Genomic DNA, 15,761 nt, shown 5'->3' on the forward strand with positions numbered 1-15,761 from the left:
GCCAAAGTATTGGAGTTTCAGCTTCAGCATCAGTCCTTCCAATGAACACCCAGGACTGATCTCCTCTAGGATGGACTGGTTGGATCTCCTTGCAGTCCAAGGGACTCTCAAGATTCCCGTATTGGAACTTGAATAAACAGGAGCATACAGGATGTTCCGTTTTCTATCTGGCTCCCTTCACCCCACAATAATACCTAGAAGATTAATCCCTGTGTTAGTAGCTCCGTCTTTTTCATTGCTGGGTGATATTTAACAGCTTGCTGGCTATTCACGATTGCCCTGTAGTTCTAAAGTCACCCTTCTTGCCTACAGACTGAAAGTGAAGCTGGGCCCTTTAAATTTCCCCCCGGTCAAACAGCAAGCTCAACCTCAGCCGGTAGTGGGCGCTGGAGAGGCGCACTGTCCCTGGCTCGCCCCGCCCCCTGGCTTCGCGCGCGCAAGGGCCTCTGAGCACGTGCAGCGTCTCCCGTGCGCGTGCGCGGCTCCCGTGCAGCGTCTCCCGTGCGCGTGCGCGGCTCCCGTGCGCGTGCGCGGCGTCTCCCACCAGGTCTCTGCGGCCGCGGTGTAGCAGCCGGCATCCTGCACCCCTTAAGGGAGGTTTGGTCGTGTGGTGACTGGTGAGACGCCTCCTGTGAGCAGCCCGTGTTCCATTCCTCAGGGCAGACTTCCGGTGAGTCCCCCAGGCTGGATTTCTAGCAAGTTCCGCGGGTGTGCGGCGCGGATCAGCTTTCCGCCAGAGCCGCAGGCGTGCCTGTTGGTGAGGCCTGGATGCCTGCGCCGGGGTGTGTGTGGGCACTGCTCTGGGGCTCCGCTTCAGCCCAGGGGCTTCTCCTGGGGGTTTTACTTCGGCTTTCGGAGGCGGCTCTGACTTGGGGGCTCTGTCTCAGCTCCGGGTGGGAGGTCTCCTCTGAGCCGGGGCTCTCTCGCCGTTGAGGGTCTGTCTCCGCCTGGTGGGAGGTTTGTTTGGGGGCTCTCAGCTCCGTATTAGCCCCGGGGTCAGGCTGCTCCCCCAGAGCTCTGTGTCGGCCTTTCTTTAGGGATGTACCTCAGTCCTGGGACTCTCTCTGGACTTTCACCGAAGCCCCGAGAGGCTCTCCCCTGGGGGCTGTGTTAGCCCTGGGGTTCGGTGGTGGACACTCGGAGGCTCCATCGCAGCGCTGTGGGTTGTGCCGCTGCTTACTATAGCTGCTGTTCTCACATTCGCTGTGGTTCTCTCTATTAGCCGGGGTTTGTTGGCTCAGCCCCCTGTTACAATTTAATAATTCTTCATTTCAAACGTTCCCTGTTAAAATTACCGTGTGATTTCTTTTTCTCAGTTGGACCCAAACCAACATAGAATTGGTTTCAGGAGAGATAACAGGAGATTGACCTGTAAATATGAGATTTATGGATTAGTTTCCTCGTGTCTTTGGGCTTGAGCATGAGCCCTTGCTAATAGGAAATGGAATGCGGGTAACCCAAGGCGTGTAGTGGCCATACAATTAATGGAGATACGACGCGTGGTAGATAGAGATAAAGCGCCACTCAGGCACATACTTGGGAGCCTGAGTGGTACTGCCCTTGACTGTTAGGGCAGTAATGATGGCTATAAGGACTGTGGGGTGGGGTGGATTCTTTGAAGGGCTCTTGAGTACTTACACAGAGAAAAAAAACAAACTCAGGTCCATTAACTGTCTTCTCATCTGGTGTGAGAACCAGAGAGCTCCATGACAGCCCCTTACAGAAGCTCTTATTTCTTGCAGCCCCAGGGCTGATATTGCTGAAAATCAAATAAAAAATTTAATTGTGCTGGTTGCTGAATTATAACCACAGTTGAATTCATGTCTTGACAAATTGCTCATGTGGAAATTAGGGCATTAACTGGGAAAGAAGGGGGTCCTGAAACGTGGGGGTGGGGACGTCTGTGGGACCCAGGTGAAGCTGATGGTCTCAGACTCCCAAGTGGCTGTGAGCACCCCATGTGGGTTGTGGCAGTTTTCTTTCCAGTGTCTGAGGAGGCTGTTCTTCCTCTGCTTAAAAACCGGGTGATAACCTCAGCAGGGGCAGGTACTTTGAAAGGAGATGCCTGTTTCCCTTAAGATTCACCATAACCAGCCTCTCTTGTCACTAGACTTTAAGGGTCAAATCTCAGTCCATTCCTTGGTGACTGGGACTCAATAGGACCAATGAAGGAAAATACGAAAGAATTGCTGCACTTTGCTAATATATATCAGCAGAAACATGGGAAATGTGTGTGGGAGTTTATTATAAGAGGTTTTGACCCAAGGGGGCAGGATATCACAGTGGATTGGGCTGAATCCATTGCTGTGGATGCCCTGACTAGAGATTCTGGGTTTGATTATTAGCATGTGCAGCAGACGGTGGCTCTGACGGTTTGCTTGGTTGACTCACTGAAGTCTGGACTCAGTAGTACAGTTAATGGGGTTGTGATGTGGAAGAGGGAATTCAAGGGCTTGGGGAGACAGGAATGTTGGGCTGGATGTATTACATGAAACCTGCAGTTCCCAGATCCAAGTTGATACACAGACCCAGAAGCCCTCTGGAGGCCAGGTCCTGTGGAAGAAGGAGCCTGCATCATTGCCACAAGTACTTGCTGTAAATATTCCTCCAAATCTGCCCCACAGGGACTGGCAGCCATTTATCAGAGTGGCTGTGCACTGGGGCACAGGAAATGCCCACGTGGTTCTTAAATTACTAGGCACAGGCTCTGAATTCACACTAATTCCCAGGGACCTGCAGGGCCACTGTGGCCCATACAACAAAGTGGGGGCTTATGATGGGTAAAAGAAAGAGTCTTGGCTCCCATCTGACTCACAGTGGACCTGTTTGGTCCATGGACGCACCCTGAGGTTATTTATGCAGTTTCTGAATGAATACATGGAATAAGCGCACTTTGCAACTGTTTTGTTTTCTTGCCTATCCAGTTATATTTCACATGCAAGTTTTTGGAAGCTAGCTTTAAAGTATAGTCTTTAGGCAACAATATTCCGTGGAACTGTGACTGAATGTGACGCATAATGCAGTCTTAGGACTGTGGGGCTGTTGGTTTCATTCTATGGAGAGAGTGAGAACTTTGCTTGTAAGGATAGCTGTGTCTTCTTAGGTGGAGATACAGAGTTGTGTTGTGATACAGGAGTTCGGTTCCACGTGAGAAGGGCTCACGTGGAGGCCGACTCATCAGAGAGATGGGTATGCTGGATAAACTCACCCTTCTTGGCTGCGGACTGAAAGTGAAGCTGGGCCCTTTAAATTCGCCCCCTTCCACCCCCGGCCACACGGCAAGCTCAGCCTCAGCCTGTAGGGGGCACCAGAGAGCCGCTCGCCCTGCCCCGCCCCCTGGCTCTGGCGCACGCAGGCGCGGGCCCCTGAGCACGTGCAGTGTGTCCAGTGCGCGTGCGCAGCGGTTCCGCGCCGGGTCCCTGCAGCCGCCGTGGAGCAGCCGGCAGCCGCCGTGGAGCAGCCGGCACCCCCCCATCTCTTTAAGGGCGGTTTTGTAGTGCGGAGACTCTGGTGAGACGCCTGGTGTGAGCAGCCCGTGTGGTGTTCCTCAGGGCGGACTTCCGGTGAGTCCTCCAGGCTGGATTTCCAGCAAGTTCCACGGGCGTGCGGTGCTTTCCGCCCGAGCCGCAGGCGTGCCCCGCAGTGAGGTCTGGGTGCCCGCGCCGGGGCGAGTGTTGGGCATTCTTCCATGGGGGTTCTCCTGCCGTCTTGGGGAGCTCCTCTTGGGGCACGCACTTGTCCTGGGCGAGGGGGTGCTCCAGGGGGCTTTGTTCGGTTCCGGCGGTGGTGGTGGAGGCTGTTCTTCGGGGTCTCTGTGTTAGCCCGTGGGCGGGGGTTTCCTTGGTACTGTTCTCTGTAAAGTTCTCTTTTCTTCTTTCTAGCCAGGCCTTGTTAATGCAGCCTGCTGTTACAGTTGATAATTCTTTATATGGAACTTGCTCTGTTTAGATGCGGTGTGCTTTTTCCCTCCTGGTTGGAAAGCGATATACGTTGTACGTATAGATCATAAGTTTGTTTATCCATTTTCATGTTGATACTTCCAATTTAGGGCTCTTATGAGTAATTTGCCATACATATTGTCAAATGGACAAGATTTTCTCTGTGATACGTTTTCATATTGCTTGTATAGATACCTTGAATCAGTTCCATTGTGAAGGCCAGGCTAATGGACTTTAACTTTGGAGGGTGCTGAGGAATTACTGGGAGTTTTATGGTGTTTTTTTTTTTTTTTTGTAGCAGTGATGGGATTCGTTGTGGGTCTAGAAGGATTGCTTGCCCCTGTGTGGGTTGTGGGGGCACCACCCTTCAATTCCCTGAGATGAAGTTCGCAGCTCAGCTTAGGGGCTCTGGCATGTGCTCTGTCTTCTATTTGTAAATCTGTGAAATGGGAATGTTCTCATGCATCTACAGAATTGTTGGCAGGACTGAGTGGGATGATGCCCATGGGGCCTTTGGCATGGGGCTGGCATGGGGTAGTTGTGCCTGGGGCATTGTAGCCACAATGCTGGTTTTGTTGGGTGTTTAAGCTGGGGTTTTCCGGTTTCTCCCTGGCACGAGCTCCCATGTGTCCAGAGATGGAGCCTCGAGGGGCAGACAAGGGTCTCAGCACCCTGCCCGGAGGCACCTCTGGGCCTAGAAAAGGCAGAGCTCCGCTGCCCACTGCTGATCAGTGCCTGGCACTTTTCGACACCTTCTTGTGGCTTCCCTCTGGGGAGTGGACCCACACGGTGGCCTTGGGTTCTGGGCTCTTTGCCCAGCCCCTTGACAACCACCTTAGCTGGCACCCTGCCAGCCTGAGCCCCGAGCCTCCGCACCCCAGCAAGTCAAACGGCCATGATTAGTCAAATAAAATTTCCATCTGTTGAGGAATTTACAAGAGTTATTACTGGCTATAAAACCGATCGGAGGAGAAGGATGGCTCTAAGGGGGTAAGTGCCTCTAATTGTGCGGTAGTGACTTTTAAACAAGGTTGCAGATGTTCTTATCACAGTGATCCAGATCCCGGTGGTGGGCCAGGCCAGGGGGCTGGGCTATGCGGGCCTCCTTCACTGCAGAGGGAGGAAGAAGAGGGCCTTCTGCATTCGAACCTTGGGGGGGTCGTGGCATTTCAGCATGATCCTGGATGCACGCTGCAGGCGCTTAATGAATGCACATTTCTGCTTTCTCTGCTACCCTCCGTCTTCCTCTGGGGCCTGAGGCAGGCTCCTGGTCAGAGGCAGCAGTCTTTCTGGGCCAGGGTCCCGCTGTAATAGACTCCGTGTGACCAGCTGTGTATAACACCCCTGGGCTTCCATAGCTTCATCTCTGAAATGGGACAATTAATTACGAAGTGTCCATCCCAGAGGAACACCGAGAGGAAAGGTGTTTGAGAATGTGGGCCCAGCCTCGTTCTCTTATAATATACGGCTCTGCTCTGGTGCCTGGCTCATCTTATCCCCTCTGTGTCTGGGGTTGGAGGTGACATCTTTCGTCTTGGATGGGGAGGTTCGAGGTGGCCGAGGGACTCCTCTGAAGTCACTGGGATGCCAGGGGCTCCTGAAGTCCAGCCCTCTTCCTTCGTCCTGCCTGAGAGACTGAGAGCAAGACTGTGCTTTGGGGGCAAACTCGAGTTCCTGCTGGCTGGGGTGAGCTGGCGAGATGGGGGTCTTGCTGAAAAGGATTCAAACAGCACTAAGGGTGGAGATAAATTACCTGACCCAGAGAGGGTGGTTCCCAGGGTCCAGACCCCCAAAGGCAGAGCTTGGGCCTGCGACCTGAAGACACACAGTCTCCGGCCTGCTAGGCCAGAGGTCTCTCCGTGGTCACTCTCCGTTCCTCCCTGGCCTTCCCTGCCCACCTTCCAGTCAAGTACAAACTCGCCTGCCCCTCGCTCTAGGGCCTTTTAAAATCGGGGGCACACGCCTGGGCCTATAGCTGGCCGCGCTTTCTTTCCTTAGAGCTGGTTGTCAAATAGCTGACACCTGCGGCCAGGAGCCGTCGACTCCGCCCTTGCTGGCCCTGGCTCCCCTCCGGACAGGTAACTCTGGCGCTGGGCCCCCTTCCCTGCCGGGCACTTTGAGGGGGACCTCTTAGTTGGAGTGTCTGGAGTCCGTTGGGGATGGAGGGGCCGATGCTGATGTGCAGAGCCGAGCCCTGTGGTGGGGCCTGTCCTCAGGGACGCCTTCTCCCTGGGTACCGCCTCCCCCCCCACCCCAGACTGGGTGTTCCTGCAGCTTGTTCCTTTGGGCCGCTGGCGGCTGTGGAGGGGGGAATCCACCACGTGGGGCTTCCGGCTCAGCAGCAGCTCCGTGATCTGCTGCGTGGCCCCGGGGCTCGGTCTCCCATCTCTGGGGCGGGGAAGGTCAGCCTGCCTTCTGGGCTCCTTCTGAGTGTGCGGGGGAGAAGCTGCTGGCAGGAGCAGGTCTCCAGCTCCCTGTTTCCCCGTCTGAGCACGCGAGGACGTCTCTGGGGAGGGGAGGCTTTGGGGCTGGAGTGAGGATCTAGAACTTTCCCTGATACTCCACTAGGGGATGAAAGACCCTGTGATGGAGTAGGCGCCAGGGAAAGGCATTGGTGCCTGTGAGCTTTGAATAACAGTGGGCTTTGGGTCTTGGCATGAACTTCCATTGTGCTGATGACTTCATCCCCAGAGGGGTCTCAGGGTGTCTGAAATAGTGGGGGGGGGGGGCGCTTTGTCAGTGCAACGCCTGTGGTGGCCCTGGCTTGGCCCTTGGCACACGCCTGTGCCCCTCGTCTGTGCCCCACCTAGTCCCCTTCCATTCCCCCTCCCCCCAACTCCTACTCCTTCTGACGTTCATATAGCGACACAGCCATCATCACGCCTTTTACAAAGGATGAGACAGGCCTAGGGGCTGGGGCTGCGGTGGAGAGAGTTGGTTTCAGGCCTGGGAGCTCGGCCTTCCTGTCTCTCTGACATACAGTGTTTACCTACTGAATGTGCCCGCTGACGCCCGATGCTGTAACAGGCAGGAGAAGCCAGCCCATCTGGTGCCCCTGGTGGGTGGGGAGACGGGCAGTGAACAAGCCAACCCAGGCGTGGAAGGATTGCAGGTTATAGCAGCGCTGAGACCACCAGAAGTGGTTGGCGTGGATGAGGGGTGGGGCGGGGGGCCCTCCGCGTTCCCTCAGTCACACTGCATGTTCTTGTCCCCATGGTTCTCCCATCTCAACCTGGGGAAGGACGGGCTTGGCGGTGGGAGCCCCCGCCTGGAGCCTGGCCACTCCGAGCCCCTCCGGGTCCCCTCCCCACCTCCCTTCCCTGGGACGACGACAGTGTGGGACCTCTCGCCTGGAAGGAGAGTCTGGTGAGTCACATCTGGAAAGGATGGTTTGGACGGCACAGAGAATCCCCCTAAGGCTTGGAGTGGCTTTTCTAAGGGTCTGATTTCATCTTTTCATCCCAATTTCTCATTAGCTGGAGGCCTTCTCCGGGGTTTCTGGGCTCATGCCCCGGCCTTGGGCACTGGAAGGCTTAGAGCAAAGTGTTCCTTCATCTTACTCCTCTGTTTTCCCTTCTGCCCGCCACCCCCTGCCCCAAAGAACAGGGGACTGGGGGCTTCCAGCTGAGAGGTGTAGTGGGTGGAGGGCGTCCGCCGTCAGGAAACCCGAGTTTGAGGCAGAGCTCTGTGCTTTACCAGCGGATGGCCCAGAGAGTCTGGGCCGTAGCTTCTGTCTGCTAAGTGGGAGCATAAGCTCCCATCGCCGTCAGCAGGGTTAATGAGACAGTGACTTCTCTCGCACTGTCTATCACGATGACAGTGATTTTTGGCGATGTGTTCCGGATCCGGTAGCAAAGGATGGAAACAGAGCCACGAGGCGTGGAGCCAGCTGAGGCTCCGGAAGCCGGCGGCAGGGCTTGCCGGGTTACCAGGGCCCTCGATGTGCTCACGGCCTCTGGCTGGCCCCTCACTCAGGTGGCCGGCTTTGGTGTGGGGCCCCTCTGTCTTTCCCTCAGAGTCTGGTGCTCATCGCGTTTATCGGTGTCCTCCCCAGCTCTGGATTTCCCCTCTTCTTTTTTGAAAATTGTTTTTTACTTTTGGCCGTGCTGGGTCCTCGTCGCTGCGCAGGCTTTTCTCCGGCGGTGGCGAGCAGGGGCCGCTCTGCAGCTGCGGTGCCCGGCCTGCTCCCTGCAGTGCTTTCTCTGGCAGAGCACGGGCGCCAGGGCTCAGGCTCAGCAGTAGGGGGTCACGGGCCTAGCTGCTCTGCGGGCCGCGGGGTCTTTCTGGATCAGGGATCAGATCTCCCTTGTCAGTCTCCCACACTGGCAGGAAGTTGCCGTGGATTTCCCTTCTTGACCAAAGGAAAGAGTGAGGCCCCTTTCAGTAGGACGCAGAGAAAGTATTAGTCACTCAGTCGTGTCTGACTCTTTGCGACCCCATGGACTGCAGCCTGCCAGGCTCCTCTGTCCATGGGATTCTCCAGGCAAGAATCCTGGAATGGGTGGCCATTTCCTTCTTCAGGGGATCTTCAGACCCAGGGATTGACCCTGGGTCTCCTGCACTGCAGGCAGATTCTTTGCCATCTGAGCCACTCATTCTGTTGCAAGTTCCCTGAGGGTGAAGGCTGGCCTGGGCAAGCAGGTGACTGCACCATGGTCCTGCCTACAGCATCCTTAGTTGGGGTTAGAGACCATGGAGCGCGACACGTGTGCAGCTTCCCCTGGGTGAGGAGTAGCAGGGAAGGCTTCCTGGAGGAGGCTGCATCTGAGTGGACTCTAAACATGAACTGGCAGAAGGCAGGCAGACGAGAGGATTGGAAGAACGACAGGCCAGGAACCAGGAAGGCTTCTGGGCTGGGGCGACCCGTGCTGTGTTCTGCTGGAGGGTCAGGCGTGGGGCAGGGGATGGTGAGCGTTGATGGGGTGGAGCCTTGAATGTCAAGACACGGAGCTTGGGCCCCTGCCGAGGGCGATGGGAGCCAGGGGCGGTTTGAAGCGGGGACAGCGGGGTCAGGCTTGTTGTGTTGTGGCTTTTCTCTCTCCAGCCCAGTCTTCTTCACTGTGTTTTGGGGGCTTTTTTTGCCCTTAAGGGGTCTTTGGTTGTCAGAACTTGGGGGCAGGGGTGCTACTGACACCTTCTGGGTAGAGGCCAGGGATGCGAATAAGTCTGTCACACGGCACAGTATGCCCTTCCCCCACGACAGAGACTTACCTGGCCCCAAATGTCAATATTCCCGGGCCTGTCGATAGCCCTCAGTAATGAGGATTACTGAATGAGTATCTGGGGCAAGGCTGGGCAACTCATATGAAGTTAGCCTAAAATTTGGGAATTTTCTTCCGCTTTGCGTGTTTGTTCCTGCTGCTCTGATGGGTGTGGGCAAGACATTACAGATTCCCACAGGCAGGCCTGTTTGAGACTGGGTGCCCTTGGCCGGGGCAGCCTGTGACCGCAGTGGCGCAGCCTCCGGGGGCGCCCCTCGGCGACCCTCCTTCCGATGCCCCGGTTCCTTCCAGCCGCCGCCTCCTCGCCCCACCCAGGCGCAGCTGATGGTCCACCAGCCCCGCTTAGTATGCAGCCCAGGCCTCGCCTGAGAGCCAGAGCCGGGGTTTTAATGGCTGAATATTTCTTTAAAAAAACTCTGCTTGTCTCCAGGCCCTCATTCCTCCGACTCTGCCCGCTTGGCTCCCTGTGGGAGTTCATGCAGAAACCCGTGTGTTAATAGGACCGCAGTGTGTCTGGGCTGGCTCCCACTTAGCCTCCTGCGGAGAAGGCCTCGCTTCTGTGCCTCTCCTGAGCCCCTGCCCGCAGCCTGAGCTGTGCTAGATCCCAGGCTCCTGTGCAGGCGCTGGGGGCTGGGTGGGCACAGAATGTCCGAGTCTGCTGGGTGCCATGAACGGCGGGCACCGGGACTGCCAGGCCCTGGTCCCGTCTAGGGCACGGTCGTCTATTTGTGACTTGCCCGGCCACTCCCCTCTCCATGAGTGAAATAGACGGAGGCCTTCAGGGCTGTGCTGGGGACAGATCAGCCCATTGGCCCGGCTCTCAAGGCCCTGTGATCGGCCTGCCTCCAGTCCCTCCCACGTCACTGCAGAATTCCTGGGATGCTGCTGAGCTAGGCTCCTGGTAACCTCGTGTGGCTCAGTGTAAAGAATCCGATTGACGGGCAGGAGACGTGGGAGACAGCAGTTTGATCCCTGGGTCAGGAAGACATCCTGGAGGAGGAAATGGCAACCCATTCCAGTATTCTTGCCTGAAAAATCTCGTGGACAGAGGAGCCTGGTGGGCTACAGTCCATGGGGTCACAGAGTCAGACACGACTGAGCAACTGAGTGTGTGCACACGCTTCCCCCCCCCCCCACACACAACAGCCTTATGTAATAATGGGCACACTGTTATTTCCCCCATTTTACCAGAAAGCTGAAACTTGGAGGGGTCACTTGCCCAGGGTCATACCTCTGTTGAGTGGTGGTCCGGGGCTTGGACCCCGGTTGCCCCCGCTGAGCCTGCCACCCTCAGCTGACCTTCCAACCCTAGCAGATCTCCCGTGACTTCCCTGCAGTTGGATGAAATGAGGAGCAGCCTCAATCTGTGGAGTCAAAGGGCAGGATTGGCTTGTGAAGCGGGAATGATGATAATGAACTCACTTAGTCGTGTCCGACTCTCTGCGACCCTGTGTACTATAGTCTACCAGGCTCCTCTGTCCATGGGATTTTCCAGGCAAGAGTCCTGGGGTGGTTTGCCCCCAAGAACTTCCTAGCAGTGGAGCAGTCTGCCTGTGTGCTGGGCTTTCGCGTGAGGTGGTGAGCACCCTCTTGCTGCGGGTATGCAAGCAGGGGGCCGATGGCCATTGTCCAGGTGGGTCAGAGTGGACTTTGCTCATGTGTGTGAGGGCCTGGACTAGAAGCTGTCTGAGATCAAATCCTCTGAGCCTGGAGTTCTCTGCACCGTGGAGTCAAGGCTCCCATTCTCAGGCTGAGGAATTGCACCAGGTTGCCTGTCCTGCCCTTCCCTTCCTCTAACTCCGGGGCAGGTCCAGAGCCGGTCGCCCCTCGCGTCTTGTGCAGTGACTGCACTCCGGGCCTTGGGAGGGGAGGAAGGAGGCTAGGGTCTGGTTCACAGTGTCTGTGTGCCAGGCCCGGGGCACTCAGGGCTCGGGGGGTGATGGGCAGGCAGGTCTGCGTGTGGTCCTCTGGCGTCCAGGTCTCCCAGACCTGCAGAAGCTCCCCCGTGGGGCGGGGCCCGGGCTCTGTGTGTGCCACAGGCTGCCCCGGAGGCCGACGCTGAGGCCTCGATTCAGGGGCCAGGACACAGGTCTCAGCGGGCAGCTGGGCGCTGGTGTGGGGGAGGGCTGCCGTAGGGGCCCAGTTCAGAGGCCAGTGGGATGAGCCGGAGGCTCGTGGGAGGGACCGTGACCCAGGCCTCGGCGGGAGCTGTGCCGGGCGGCCTTCCTCCCGCGCAGGTCCCGGGGCCGGGGTTTGTATCTCCTCCACTTCACCGCCACGTCTTGGTGATTGACCTGGGTCTGGGACAGAGGGGCTCACACTCCATCAGGGGACAGCGCCCTCCTGGCCTCCAGACCACAGCCTCTCCTTGAACCCAGTGGACGAGACCCGGAGCTCACGCCTTCGTGTCTGTACACTCTTCATGCCCCGGGAAGGAGGCGTGCTCTCCAGGAGGGAGGCACGCTAATTATACCCATTTGACAGACTAAGAAACCGAGGCCCAGGGAGGGGAGGGGGAGGCCCAGACCTCGCTCCATGGCTGGCTCCTCCTGCTCCTTTAGGGCTCAGCTTCGGTTTTGCTTCCGGGATCTGTCCTGAGCCCTGGGCCACTGACACAGACTTCAGCCTCCTCGCTTTGTCTGTAGCATGTAGAAATGTCCTGTCTCTCCTGCCCTGGAAGGTGAGGTCTCTGAGGACGGCAGAGCCCGCTGATCTGATGTGACATCTAGGTTCTTTTCTTTCCTGTCGCTTGGCCTGACGGGAGCTGTGAGTTCATTATGACATCGGCGTCATTTTCCCGGGACCCTGATGAGAGGCAGAGGTTCCCCTGTGAGTTTCTGCCCCCGCTCCCAGGTAGTTAAATCTCACCCCAGGTTTTAGATCAGCCGAAGTTCACGCAGCCAGCCCTCCCGAGGGGTAATTACTGTAATTTCCCCTGCATAAGCCTCAGCTCTTGGCTGATATTGTGACCGAAATGTAAGGAGCCGTGACACTCCCTGCCCTTGTAATTGAGGCTTTGGAAGCACAGCCGACATCTCCAAAGGGAGATGGGGGATCATGGCGTGAGTTGGAAGCGTCGTCACCTTTGAACTCTGGCTTTTTGACTTCATGGCTGCTGTGTGCGTAGAACCGTGACTAAGGGGTGGGTGCTTTGGTTCACTGCCCCTGCCCTGTTGTGTTCACGAGGCTGGTCCAGCTTGGGGTCCTGCGGCAGCCCCGTGAGCCCAGAGGGCGCTTGGCCCGGACGGTCGGACGGAGAAGTCGTGTGTCTCCTGAGCTGCGCAGCGTGTCAGCGGCAGCGCCCGGCTTGCGCTGGGGTCTCCTGTCCCCCATCTGGTGTTCCCCTGCTGTCTACCACCCCTTCTTCCCAGCGGCCCCCTTAGTGAGGACCTCCTGAGGATTCTGCCACCCGGCTGACGTTTGAACAGTCACATAAAAGCAAAAATCATAACCTTGGGCAATCATGGCTCATCAGGCACCATCCGCTTCGCCTTGTATAGTAACGCATCTCATCTTCGCAGCCCGCCGTGGTGGAGGCTGTTACTGTCCCCAGTTTACGGAGGAGAAGCTGAAGCCCAGAGTCGGTGTGCTGACCCGGGTGATGGGGCTATGGGGCTGGAACCCAGGCAGTCCCCAGGGCCAGGCCTCGGATCACCCTGCCATGTGAACGGTTCAGAAGGCCAGCCGTCCTGGATGGACTCTGGTTTTTCTTCAGGGACTCCGTTCATTCTCTCAGCCCTTGTTTATGGGTACTGACTGTGGCCCAAGCATCGCCCTCTGTGTTAGGGATTCAGTCCTGAATGGAACAAGGTTCCTGCCCCCGTGGAACTTCTGTTCCAGCTGGGGGAGACAAACCATAAGCAGATGGACAATTCCATCTCAGAGTGGGAGAGCCGTGGAGAAAGATGAGTTAGGAAGGAGGCCCCGTGATGGGTGAGGGAGACCCTAGCTAGAGGGGTGGGGGTGGGTTAGAGACCCGAGGGGAGCCAGCAGTGGGCCATGAGGACGTGATGGGGAGGAGGCTTCCTGCAGCGGGAACAGTGTGTGCAGAGGCCCCGTGGTCGGGCTGTGCGAGGTCCTGCTCAGGGACCCATGTGGGGGTGGGAGGAGGTGAGGTCGGAAAGATGAGAGTGGGGGGTGCTGGGTGGTGGTGGGGGCGTTCGGGCAGAGGAGAACGACCTGACGTGTGCTGCTGGGGAAGGCTGGGGGCGATGCGGCGGCAGAGGAGACAGGCAGAGGTGGTTGCCATGGTCGGGAGGAGACGGGAGGTCCTGGCTGCCTCGGCCACGGTGGTTCTGAGCACGCTGTCCTTAGACACCTCTCCTCTCCCCCTCCTCCGGCGCTGGCTCCCAGCGGCCCTGCCTCGTGTCGGGCCTTCCCTCTGCTCTGGGGAGGCGGGCTGGCTGCCTGTCTGCCCGGGCCCCGGAGCTGCTCTTGTTCCGGACGGTCTCGTCCTTCGGTCTCTGCGTTCCCAGCCCTGTGCTCGTTGGACACTGACTGAAGATCCATGCGTGCTGTGTTTGTCCTACTGGGTCCTCAAGTTTCACTTTCGACACCTGCAGAAATACCTGCTTTATGTGTAATCTGCTCAATTACGTCTCGTTGTTACCTTTTATTTTCTCCAAGCAAGAGGTACCACGCCCACTTGGCTTCTCGGTGCGTTTAGATTCTGTTTGCTGACATGGGGAAATGAAGCTGTGTTACTAAAGCCATTGAAATCCTGGCTTTCTCTCGAAAGCATGAAGGTTGTGGCCTCTGTGTCTACACGGAAGTGGTGCCCATGAGCCCCTCTGATAGGTGTCTGTGGGTCGGCTCTGGGAAACATGTGGGAGCCATGTATGTGACGGGGGTTCTAGCGAATCAGGGAGGGCTCTTTTCTGCAAACTTCAGCAGAAAAGGAATTGACCAGAAGCAAGTTTATGGGATCAGGTTGAACTGAAGGACTGGCTTTAAAAGGCCAGGAGCTCAGGTAACTCTAGGGAGGTGGTCTCTTGGCAAGATCTGTTCAAAGTCTCTGGGACCCCCACCAGGATGGGCACTGTGTATGTGCCCAGTTGTGTCCGACACTTTTGACCCCGTGGACTATAGCCTGCCAGGCTCCTCTGTCCATGGGATTCTCCAGGCAAGAACATGGGAGTGGGCTTCCATTTCCTATGCCAGGGGATCTACCCAACCTAGGGGTTGAACCCACATCTCTTAATTCTCCTTCATTGGCAGGCAGGTTCTTTACCACTTGCACCACCAGGGTGGGCATCCCCAGCTTTTAAGGACCAGGCAGGATGGAAATCCATGTCCTGGGAGAGACAGATCTAACTGAGGGGGCTTTGAGTGTGTGACCAGTCCAGGCTTGGGGGCATTTGGAACTTTGTGATCAGTAGTCCCACCAAGGCTGGATTTTGGAATGGAAGATCAGTCCTGGACAGGAATTTGGGGTGCTGGTGTCAGAAGAAGAGCGGCTGGGCATGTGGCCACTATAAAAGCTAATGTCCCCTCAGAGGATCTCAAAGATGTGTGAGCCACATCCTTCAAGATGCTAAAGGCAGTGGGTGGCGCCTTACGGAATATTAGAGAACAGGACCAAATTTCTCCAGGCGAATGAAGGAGCAGAGGTCAGGGTGGACAGAAGTTGAGGGGCTGCGGGAGGTTGTGGGAACCCTGAATCTGGGTGGTCTTGAGTTGGAGGGGTGAGTGTGGGGAAAGGTGTTCTGAGCGAGGCTCACCACTTGGGTTAAGTCTCAGAGGCGGGGATGTGACTGCCGCATTTAGTGGAGGTGGAGACCAGCTGGTGATCACACGCTGGTGGGGAGCGGGGAGTGTGGCCGGAGCTGCAGGTGGAGGGTGGAACTGATTAGCAGGTGAGGGAGGGTGACTGGCTGGCCGGGGTGGGAGCGGGTTTTGAGGATTCGTAGGTACACTGGTTTATGGGGGACCTGGGGGCTCAGACAGTGAAGAGACCACCTGTGATGCAGGAGACTCAGGTTTGACACCTGGGTCAGGAAGCTCCCCTAGAGAAGGGAGTGGCTTCCCACTCCAGTGTTCCTGACTGGAGAATCCCATGGACAGAGGAGTCTGGTGGGCTGCAGTCCCTGGGGTTGTGAAGAGTCAGACCCGACTCTTGCCTGTGTGCCTGACACTCTGCCAAGTGCTCTGTGTGGCTTTGTCTAGCCTGCACGGCAAGATGACCCAATAGGGCTGCTGTCCCTCCTGCCTGCAGCTGGAGAGACGGGGCTCCGAGAGGTTAAGTGAGCTCGCCGAGGCCACACAGCGAGCAAGTACCAGAGAGGGGATCTGAGCCAGGCCCAGCCGATGTTCTCTGCTCACCTGAGCTGCAGTCACCAGCTGTGAAGTTGGGGGCTGCCTGGCCGCCTGTCCTGGGCTGCGGCCCCATTCTTTCCCCCCAGCCTTTTCTCCCTCCGTGTGCTAGACAGCATTGGGCACGGCCGTGGGCCAGCAGGGGTGGTGGGAGACGGGGGTTGGGGAGGGTCTGAGGAGACATTCTCCCTCTTTCTGCAGAGCTTTCCCTCCTCCTTCCCTGCTCCCTGCAAAGAGATGGAGCGAAGCTGGCAAAGTTGGAGTCAGCAGAAAAATCTAATTTTTACCT

At 57.2% G+C, this 15,761-nt stretch overlaps 1 protein-coding gene across 4 annotated transcripts in view; it reads left to right on the forward strand.

Annotated features, from left to right (window-relative positions):
• The first annotated feature begins 516 nt into the window (after positions 1-516).
• ACTL8 (actin like 8) overlaps positions 517-15,761 on the forward strand; it is a 72,234-nt gene continuing 56,989 nt past the window's right edge. For 3 of the 4 annotated variants that reach the window (XM_020899250.2, XM_020899249.2, XM_070458439.1), the window contains exon 1: positions 517-670. The gene's annotated coding sequence lies outside the window, so the exon portion shown is untranslated. Of the gene's footprint in view, positions 671-3,452; positions 3,564-15,761 lie in introns of those variants that run through there. The other variant, XM_020899255.2, reaches the window with a different exon arrangement.

Source organism: Odocoileus virginianus, chromosome 30 (genome assembly GCF_023699985.2).
Source record: "Odocoileus virginianus isolate 20LAN1187 ecotype Illinois chromosome 30, Ovbor_1.2, whole genome shotgun sequence".
Taxonomy (NCBI): domain Eukaryota; kingdom Metazoa; phylum Chordata; class Mammalia; order Artiodactyla; family Cervidae; genus Odocoileus; species Odocoileus virginianus.